General features: G+C 37.4%; 1 pseudogene; it reads right to left on the minus strand.

Moving 5' to 3' along the window:
- Positions 1 to 7,582: 7,582 nt before the first annotated feature.
- Positions 7,583 to 8,898, minus strand: LOC138148152 (S-formylglutathione hydrolase pseudogene; annotated as a pseudogene).
- Positions 8,899 to 9,704: the final 806 nt, after the last annotated feature.

Here is a 9,704-nt window from a genome sequence, read left to right on the forward strand (position 1 = left end):
AACCAAAAAATGCAAATCCAATTTTTCCAAATTCATCTAGAAAAGATATTAAAAAGCACACAAAGCTACTTGCTATTTCTGTTGACAATTTATATTCCATTTTTACCTCTGCAGAGTAAGAACAAATTAACTTGGATAATAAAGCAAATATTATTGTCTTCCCATCTTTCTTGGTTGGTCTGAACTTTCTTTCTTTCTTTTTTTTTTTTATTTTAAGCAATCAGGGTTAAGTAACTTGCTCAAGGTTACACAGCCAGTTATTTCTGGGTGTGGTGCTGAGTGTCTGAGCCCGGGATTTGATCTCCAGGTCATCCCAACACTGGAGCCGGTGCTCTTACTCGCTGAGCCACCTGGCCGCCCCTAAGCAATTGGGGTTAAGTAACTTGCTCAAGGTTACATGGCCAGGTGTTTCTGGGTGGGTGCTAAGTGTCTGAGCCCGGGATTCGATCTCCAGATCTTCTCAACACTGGAGCCGGTGCTCTTACTTGCTGTGCTACCTGGCCGCCCCGGTCTGAACTTTATTTCATCCATCCATTGTATTTTTCTAAGTTACCATTATGGCAAAAGTTTATGTTGAAGTCTAGAGGCTGAAGGATGGCAAGGGATGAGGGGTCATAAGATGATAGAGTTGGAAGGAACCTCTGCGCTACATAGTCCAAACCCTCATTGTATAATGGAAGAAACAGAGGCCAAGTAATTTGCCTACTATCAAAAAGGTAATTTAGTGTCAGAGGTAGAATTTAATTCCAGGTCCTCAAACTCTAGGTATAGCCCTCCTTCTAGGGTGCCATTCTGTCTCCAAGCCCTATAGGAATGGCAAAGCTGAAAGTGGGGATTCATTATATTCTACTATTTCCAGATAGATTCCCATGGATTCAGAACTCAGAGATTTCTTGGACTTTCTTGGTAAAAAATAATTGACATAGGTCATTTTCTAATCTGTCATCTTCAAGTTCTACTCCAATGCACCACAGTATGGATATGGAAAAGGGTTTTTGAAGGCTGTGCCAATAGAGTAGTGATAGATGTTAAAAAGTTTGAAAGGAGGTCAATATATCCTCCAAGGACCAACTTAGCTAATTCTAGGGAGTTTCATCACCAAAGGGCTGGCCTTCAGGCAAAAGTAAGAAACATTTTGATCATAGCATCTTATGAAGTCCACAGTGAGGTATAAAGGAATTACAATATGTGTAGTACAGGTAGCATACATTTTAAGTGAATCATAGATCTTTAAAAACCACAAAACTATACTACATTGTTAATTTTCATAAAAATCAAACAAATCCTCCCAAAAGGCCAGTTTCCTAACCAGAATAATTCTATTATCTCTATTCTTCACATCTTCATTTTCCACCCAAAGTTGAGGAAGTAACAATTAGCATGCATTTGTTATGACTTACTATGTACCAGGCCCTGTGTTTTAACAAATAGTTAAGGACATACTTGAAGAAATCTGTCTGAACCTGCCAATACTTCTGCTGATCTGAGAGTGGTGACTAGCTACCATATCATGGCCATAAATGATGCCTCCTTGTGCTGTTCCCTTGAATGAAGCAGACTAAACAAAACACCCTCAACAATTCTTTGTTGTTTTGCAATTCCTATTCTGTGTGGACTTCCTTGGCTCTGGCCCCCTTGCTTTTGAACTAAGACCTTATTTTCCTGCCTCGACCCCCGGATCTGGTTTCTGACTGATTGGAATTTCTGGAGCAGAACTTTTGACAATGTTATTACTTGCTCTGTTTGATTTTCCATAACTCTGACATTGTATTCAGACCATACTGGCCCCATTTCCTCCATTCTCTGGCAAACTCAAAAGATATTTTCACCTGTTAATCACCCACTAATCCCCAGTGCAAGCTGACCTTTTCTTTATACCACATGTCATAATAAAATAACAGTAACTGACACCAAACACATAAAATGACCCAAGTGAAGCATTTCACCAAATTCAGTTTTGGTGGCATTGACTGACTTATCTTTCTTATCTGATCTGTACTCTAAGTGCTGCCTCTGAGCAAGGGAAACAGCTTACAAAGGAAAAATGAAAGAACACCTCTTCCTAGTCTAACTGGGCATTGTGGACCTTATGGACCCATCCCTTTTTTCTGAATTGTTCCAAATCTACCTGAGACTTAAAAACAAGTTTTACTATAGTGTCTCCAATAGAATTTTAGTCCCTTGATGGGAGAAAAAATTTACTATTATTGATTTGTTATCATTATTACTATTATTAAAAGAAGCCAAGGATTCTAAGAGGAAAAGGTAAGAAGAGATAGCATTCTAATCATGAGCAACAGACAGTAAGTGGCAAAGCAGAGACCAGAGGTGAGGTATGGATTGGAATAACGAGAGACGATACAGGAAGAGCAGTTAGGTGAGTTTTTCAATAGACTTGGTGACAAGGGATGATGATGATGATGATGATGATGATGATGATGATGATGATATGAACAAGGGAAGAGGCTGTGTGAGTGGAGAGAAGGAGACATACTCCATAGATGTTTTTACCCTCAGCAATGATAGTGAAGTTCAGAAGATAAGTAGGTTTGGAGGGAAGGATGGGACATTTGCATACACATGGGTACACAAATAGTGGGAGGTAAGAGAAAGGTACAAATACAGCCCTAAGTGAACTACAATAGTCACTGCTGCCCTTGGGCAATATTTTAATGTATAAACCATTTTTCCATTGGGAACCATTTCATGAAACATAATAGAATCAAGGCAAATAAAATCAAAGTGAAATAAATAAAATACAATGGAGTGTAATGGGATAGGATGGGTTGGGATGGAAGGGGAGGGGAGTGACAGGACACAATGGAATTAGGATAGTATAGCCTGGTCTAGGTTAGTGTGAATAGCAAATCCCCTTAAAATGGTTTCAATTCACGCTGCATATTTCCATTGGACTAGAACCAATTACATATTTTTATATAATCATAATCTGGAATTGCACAAATTTGAATATGTGCTATCACTTCAGGGTATTCTTTATTTGTACTAATCAGAATGTAACTGTAGTTTGCCTGACATTCTTTGGACTAATGAAACCATCTTCTGATTGGACCCTTGAAGGAGGGAAAGTTACATCATAATAGTATTTCAACTGTATGAATCATATGAATTCTTTTGCTTATGCCCAACAGGACCATGTAATGACCATGAGCAACCTTGACACCTGTCATTGAAAACTCATCTGTTTGTAGCCATAAGATTTCTTGTGGCCAAGTCTGACCGAGATCTTTAGGATATCCATAATTATCTGGATGTTTCTGCTTTCAGGATGATGATGCTCAGGATGAACATATGCATTTCCAAGATACTTACAGCCCCTTCCCAAGATATTCAATAAATGTCTTTTTGCTAAAGTGTTCCACTAAGTCATCCCAGATAGAACCCCAATCAAGCCAAAAAAAAAATACACCTGTGTACTTAATACATTGTGATAGGTACTAGGGATGCAAAAAATAGTGAAACGGTCCTTGCCTGGAGTAATTTATTAAGTACCTACTACATGCCAACCATTGTGCTAAATTCTGGGGATAATAAAGGTATGACAGTCTCTGCTTTCAAGAAGCTCATAATCTAATAGAGAAAGACAACATATAAATGGAAGCTGGAAACCTGAGGAAGAGGTAGGTTACATGGTGGGAGGCATAATGAAGTCCTGTAACTGGAGTGAGAAATGATCTGAGGAGGTGTGAGTTTCAGAGCTGATTTCACCTGGCTGTATGATGAGTTTCTGACTATCATAAAATTCAGGAGGTGAGCTGTGTGGGAAATGATGAGGTAAATTCTCTGATTGTTGTCCTCAAATAGACGGTCTGAGAGGAGCTGGTCTGTCTCCCCTCTTTCCACCCAGAGGGAGTGAAGGACCCCAAAAGCAGAGGGTACTGAAGGGGTATCAGTTTCAGCACTGATTTCATCTCTGGAATGCTGAATTTGGAGTCAGGAAGACTTCTGCCTCAACTGTTGCTATCATTGTTGTTCAATTGTTCAGTTGGGTCTGCCTCTTCATGACCTTGTGGACCATAGTGTTCCAGTACTGCCCACGGAGTTTTCTGGGCAAAGATACTAGAGTGATTTGCCATTTCCTTCTCCAGTGAATTAAGACATTCAGGCTGAGTGACTTGCCCAGGGTCATACAGCAAGTAAGCATCTGGGACTGGATTTGAACTCAGGTCTTCTTGACTCTAGGCCCAGAGCTCTATCCACTTAGCCACCTTACTGATTCAAATACTTACATCTAATTGACCCTGGGAAAATCACTTGAAGTCTCTTCTTCTCAGTTCCCTCATTCATAAAATGTAGAAGACAATAGCACTTACATCACAGGGCTGTTTCAAGGATTAACTGAGAAATTTTGTGTAAAATGTTTTTACAAACCTTAAAACTTTGTATATGTTCATTTTTTCTATCAGGATAGGTAGTATTCTAAATACAGTTATAGGCAAAATATATACAAAAGAGATGCAAGATGATTAGGGAGGGAGTTCCTAGGAGATCAGGGAAGATTTCATGTAGAATATGGTACTTTGATCTTAGTCTTGAAGGATGTAAGGGATCCTAAGAAGTAGAAGTGAGAAGGGAATGTATTCCAGACAGGAGGGACAGCCAATGAAAAAGCACAAAGATGGGGGATGAAAGGTCATGTGCAACACTTTCTTATAGTAAATACCTTGTTTTAGGCATACAGGTGTGTATGTATGTGTTTGTGTGCATATATATGTATATATGGTGTATATATATGTATATGGTGTGTGTATATACATACATACATACTTACATATATGTATATATATATAGGGTGTGTGTGTGTGTGTATACCTCAGGTCCTTGTGGTTCCCTCCTTTGCTGCTGGAGGGAGTATTCTATTATATTAATTATATTATTGTATGTCATTATATTATTATTCACTTATATTAAATGAAAAGTTAGGAATACCATAACAATCAGTTGAACTTCCCAATTAGGAAAATTCCTAACTTATATGAAGAAGTTTAGTTTAATGCCTTAATATGCATTTGTATTTCTCTTGGTAGACCCCTGGACTCTTTATGAGGTAAAATTCAGGTTACTGGAAACATTTGGGTAAAGAAGCAGTAGAATTTATCATAGTGTCTGTTAGAAAATAGGCAATAGTAGAGGAAGATGAGGAAAGGACAGACCTTTTCTTGGAACTTCCCTCAATTCTTGAGGAGTTTGATACAATTGATAGCATCATCACAATTCTCCTGCCTCTCCAGGAAGAGGGCCAGTGACCCTCCTCAATACTTCTCTTTTCTGCTACAGCTCATTCCCCTTTCTTTCTTCCTTTGCCAGTTGGCCATGTGTACCTGATTCTTTCTAGCCAAGCTCTTGATGTTCACACTCCTTTATCTCCATTGCCAGAACCTCAAAGTCTCTTACATAAGATCTTCAGGGCATGACCAAGTCCCTCATCCAATTGGTATGCAATTCTTGTTGAACCTAATTGAAATGTCTTCAGATAAATTAAGGTGGCGCCCAGGCCTGGCTCATATTTTGTTAAACTTCCAGTTGGGTTCTAAATTAGGAAATGTGTCAAGGCTCAGTATCTTGACACTTTTTTTTTGATTAATTCACTCAATCACAATTCCTCCCTTACACACATACATAGTTTTACACCTACATGAGGAACATTGAGAAGGACAGTTTAAACATAGACCACATATATGAAGAGAATATTGCGTAGCAATTTGAAGTCAGGTTATGAAGGGCTTCAAATACCACACATAAGATTTCATATTCATTCCTAAAGGTTGTAAGAATCCACAGGAGGCTCCCCCATTTTTTTCAGTGGAAAAGCAACATGATCAGATGTGTGCTTTTGGAAAAATCTGACAGCTGCATGGAAGATGAATTAAAATGAGGCAAGACTTGAGGAAATAACCCCAAAATATTTTGCATTCTATTTTGTACTCATTCAAAGTCAATCATAATCTCAACATACTTTGAAATAGTAGTGATAGAAGTAAGAATTCAACTCAGAAACAAAAACTAAGCACTTTTTAGGCGCAACACTGTGATAAATACCCACTGGGGGTTATTCAAAGAAGTGAACCTTGAGCTCATAAAGCAGAGTACTAAAAGGGGAATATAGCACACATAAATGTAATGAAAAATGTAACACAAATGAAGATGATATGACTGAATAGCTAAAATTCAGAAGAAAACATGATCTATAGAATGTAAGGTCCTTCAGAATGGGCATTACTTTTTTTCTTTTTATCCTTCATGCCTACCATAGTGCCTTGCATATAAGTTTTTAATAAATATTTGTTGAAATTCAGTGTGAGAGATAAACACACAATGCTATGAAAATTCCAAGAAAGAAAGGTGCACATGTGTGTTGGCAGAAATGAGGAGTAGGGGTGGATTATATCTTTCATGAGCTAAGGAAAATTTAAAAAGAGAAGAACTCTCCATTCCTATCTTTCTTAGCCTTTTGAAGTCATCTTAGCTAATAATTTAAAACCCTCATATCACCAAAGTTCTAATGGCTTCCCTGTTTGCTTTAATCTTTACTCAGACGCAATTTGACATTGTGTTTGAATGACTTTAAATGGTTCTCTGAATTTGTCTATATCCCATTTGGCCATTCAAACTCAGGCTTGCAATTCTGCAAATGAGAAGATTGTTATACACAGGCCATTTTTTACATTTGACTTATTTTAGAGTCCTATGAAACAAACAATATCCAGCTAGAATTACACTCAAACTAGTGAAGGACATTTCCTATGACTTTCAGGGACAGAGTCAGCTAAATGACCCAGTGGGTAGATCACTGGACTTGAAGTCAAAAAGACCTAAGTTCAAATCCTGCCTCAGATATTTACTGTGTGACCCTGATAAGTCCCTGAACCCCTGTAAGCCTCAGTTTCTTTATCTATAAAATGATGATTAAAAGAGCACCTGCTTCACAAGGTTGTTTCGAGGACCAAATCAAATGAAATAACATACAGAAAAACACAGTTTGCAAAACTTGAAATATTAAATAAATGCTATTATGTTCATATTCAATGCATCATGCCTCATTCTGGTTGGCGTCAGAGTCAAAAGTTCATGAAAAATTTGACAAAAGGTCACATTTTGTTTCTATTTGGGTTTATCTGAAATTAAGGTCTTCGAAAGCATGCTTGATAATAATGACAATATGAGATATTGGAAAGTACAAGCAAGGCACAATAAACTCGTGGTCCTCAAAAGGTCAAGATTTTGTAGACTGATGGCATAGAAATACCACTGATATGACTCAGAATCAACTCTCCATCCAGTTGGACACTGTTACAAATGCAATTTAAAACCAAATGACCTTTTAGCCTTCTTTTTGCTTTTGTTAAGAGTTTGAATATGTACTATTCGTTCTTTATATGGGCATTAACACCAAATAGTTGGACATAGCTTACACACATACACCCACACTAATATACACACTGCATTGCATTATAATTCTACTATCTTTCTGGTTTAGGATAATATAGCAATCAAACTCTGAAAACATTTCAGCCTACTAACTTTTTTCCCTATAATCTGATGGATTGTCTTACTATACTTATATGACCCTACAATTATCCTTTTTTTCTACTTTTCTTTTGCATTAAGTCTCTTTATTCAGTTACTTTTATACAATTCCATAATTTAGCTCTCTAAGAACAGATACACCCAATGACCAACAACTCATTGTTATGTCCCCAAATACCTCTGAATTATTATATTCTTTATAGTCAACTGTGATCATTTACATATTCTGTAATCCTTTAAGCTTAATTTTGCAAGGATTTCAAAGTGCCCATAGGTTATGACATGTCTTCTATCAGGGTACGTATGGGGAAGAAAAAGGAATCCGATTGCTTGATTTTATATACATATTCAGAAGGTGACAAGACTTTGATAAAAATTAGAAATGAATGTGCACAGGCAATAATTTTTCATGTATAATTCTATCTTTACAAAAGTTCAGACTACATGGTAACTTTTATAATTGTGAGATTACTTGTATATGGAGCTTTATGCATTCAAGTATTTTGCATGATGTCTGATGTGATCATTAACAAAAGTTGCAATGAAGTAGTAGTTATGATCATATCCCTCTTGCAATTGAAAAACAACTGGAATTTTCTGTTCTGCACAGGCAGCTATAAAGTTGTCAGGAAGTAATTGCTCATTCTTTAAGAAACTGGTCATCTTTGCCTTGAACAATTAATATGTCCAACTGAGAATCTGGACAAGACCTCACAAGATGAGTAGCATCATATGCCTCCCATTTACTTTGATCTGATCCTAAATATCCACTGAAGGCCTTTTTCCCCCAAGGACAGAGCATTGGATTGCAGATTGGAGAGAATGCTGACACAGATTTGCATTTTCCAGTATTCTTCAGAGCACAAATCAGAGCTCCATGGCCTCCCATAGAAAGGCCAAAAATAGATATCTTCTCGGGGTCAGCTGGAAAATTGGCATTTGTCAATTTGGGCAGCTCTTCTGTTACATAAGAGTACATCCTATAGTTAGTTGTCCAAGGTTCTTCAGTGGCATTCACGTAAAAACCAGCACCAGTACCAAAGTCCCAGCTATCATCTTCTCCTTTAATATTACAGCCATGTGGACCGGTATCTGGTGCAACGACAATGAGGCCATGTTCTGCTGCAGCTTGATGATAGCCAGCTTTTGTGATAAAATTTTGCTCTGTGCAAGTTAAACCAGACAGCCAGTAAAGTACAGGACATTTCCCAGTTTCTGCCTTTGGTGGTAAGTAGATTCCAAATTTCATTTTGCATTTTAGTTCTACACTGTCATGCTCATAAACTTTCTGAAACCCCTCAAAGCACTTGCTGCTGGAAATCTGTTTCAAGGCCATAGTTTCTTTGCTATTCAGTTGTTACTGTTTTCCTGCTTACTGACACAAATTGATGGATAGAAGGTGTATGATCCTAGCTCGGTGTCGGCATGGTAGAGACCGCAAGGGGCAGGGAGAGAAACAGAGAAAGGGGAGGGGCCGAAGCTCATCCACCTGCCTTTTTCTACTTTTTCTTTGCCAATGGCATTTAACACTTTTGTTCAAAACATTTTTCCAACCTTTTTCTGAAGTGAGGTTCATTTTTAACATCTATAATTTTGATATATATTAATCAATAAAAATTCATAATTACCACAATATAAAATGAATTAGTAATGTTAATATATGAATTTGTATTTTATGAATCATAACAGCATCTCAATATATCACAACAGTTAACACAGCAACACCAAATTATTCAGGACATTTGGTCTATAAAAAGTGTGTTTGCTTTTTTATTATACTGAGTCTCACTGCATATTTTGTAACTAAATAAAGATGAAGACCACTATGCCTTATGTGGTTAGAACATGCAACATGGATCTCATGGTCCTAAGTAGAATATTTCTCCAATAGCATAATCTGGATTGCAAACTAAGCAAGGAGGAGGAGGAGGGAGTAGGGGAGGAAGAGGAGAAGGAAGAGGAGGAGGAGGAAGAAGAAACAAGAAGAAGAAAACAGAAAGAGGAGGAGGGGAGGAGAATGAGGAGGAGGAGGAAGAAGAAAGGAACAAACAAAGAAAAAAAAGAAAGGAAGGAAGAAAAAGAAAGAAGATACTTATAAAGCACTTTAAGATTTGCAAATTTTTATACATGCTATCTCATTTATAAATACAATCATAAAG

Source organism: Petaurus breviceps, unplaced genomic scaffold (genome assembly GCF_028583685.1).
Source record: "Petaurus breviceps papuanus isolate PSGF00001 unplaced genomic scaffold, PetGlider_PUasm1.0 90822, whole genome shotgun sequence".
Classification (NCBI taxonomy): domain Eukaryota; kingdom Metazoa; phylum Chordata; class Mammalia; order Diprotodontia; family Petauridae; genus Petaurus; species Petaurus breviceps.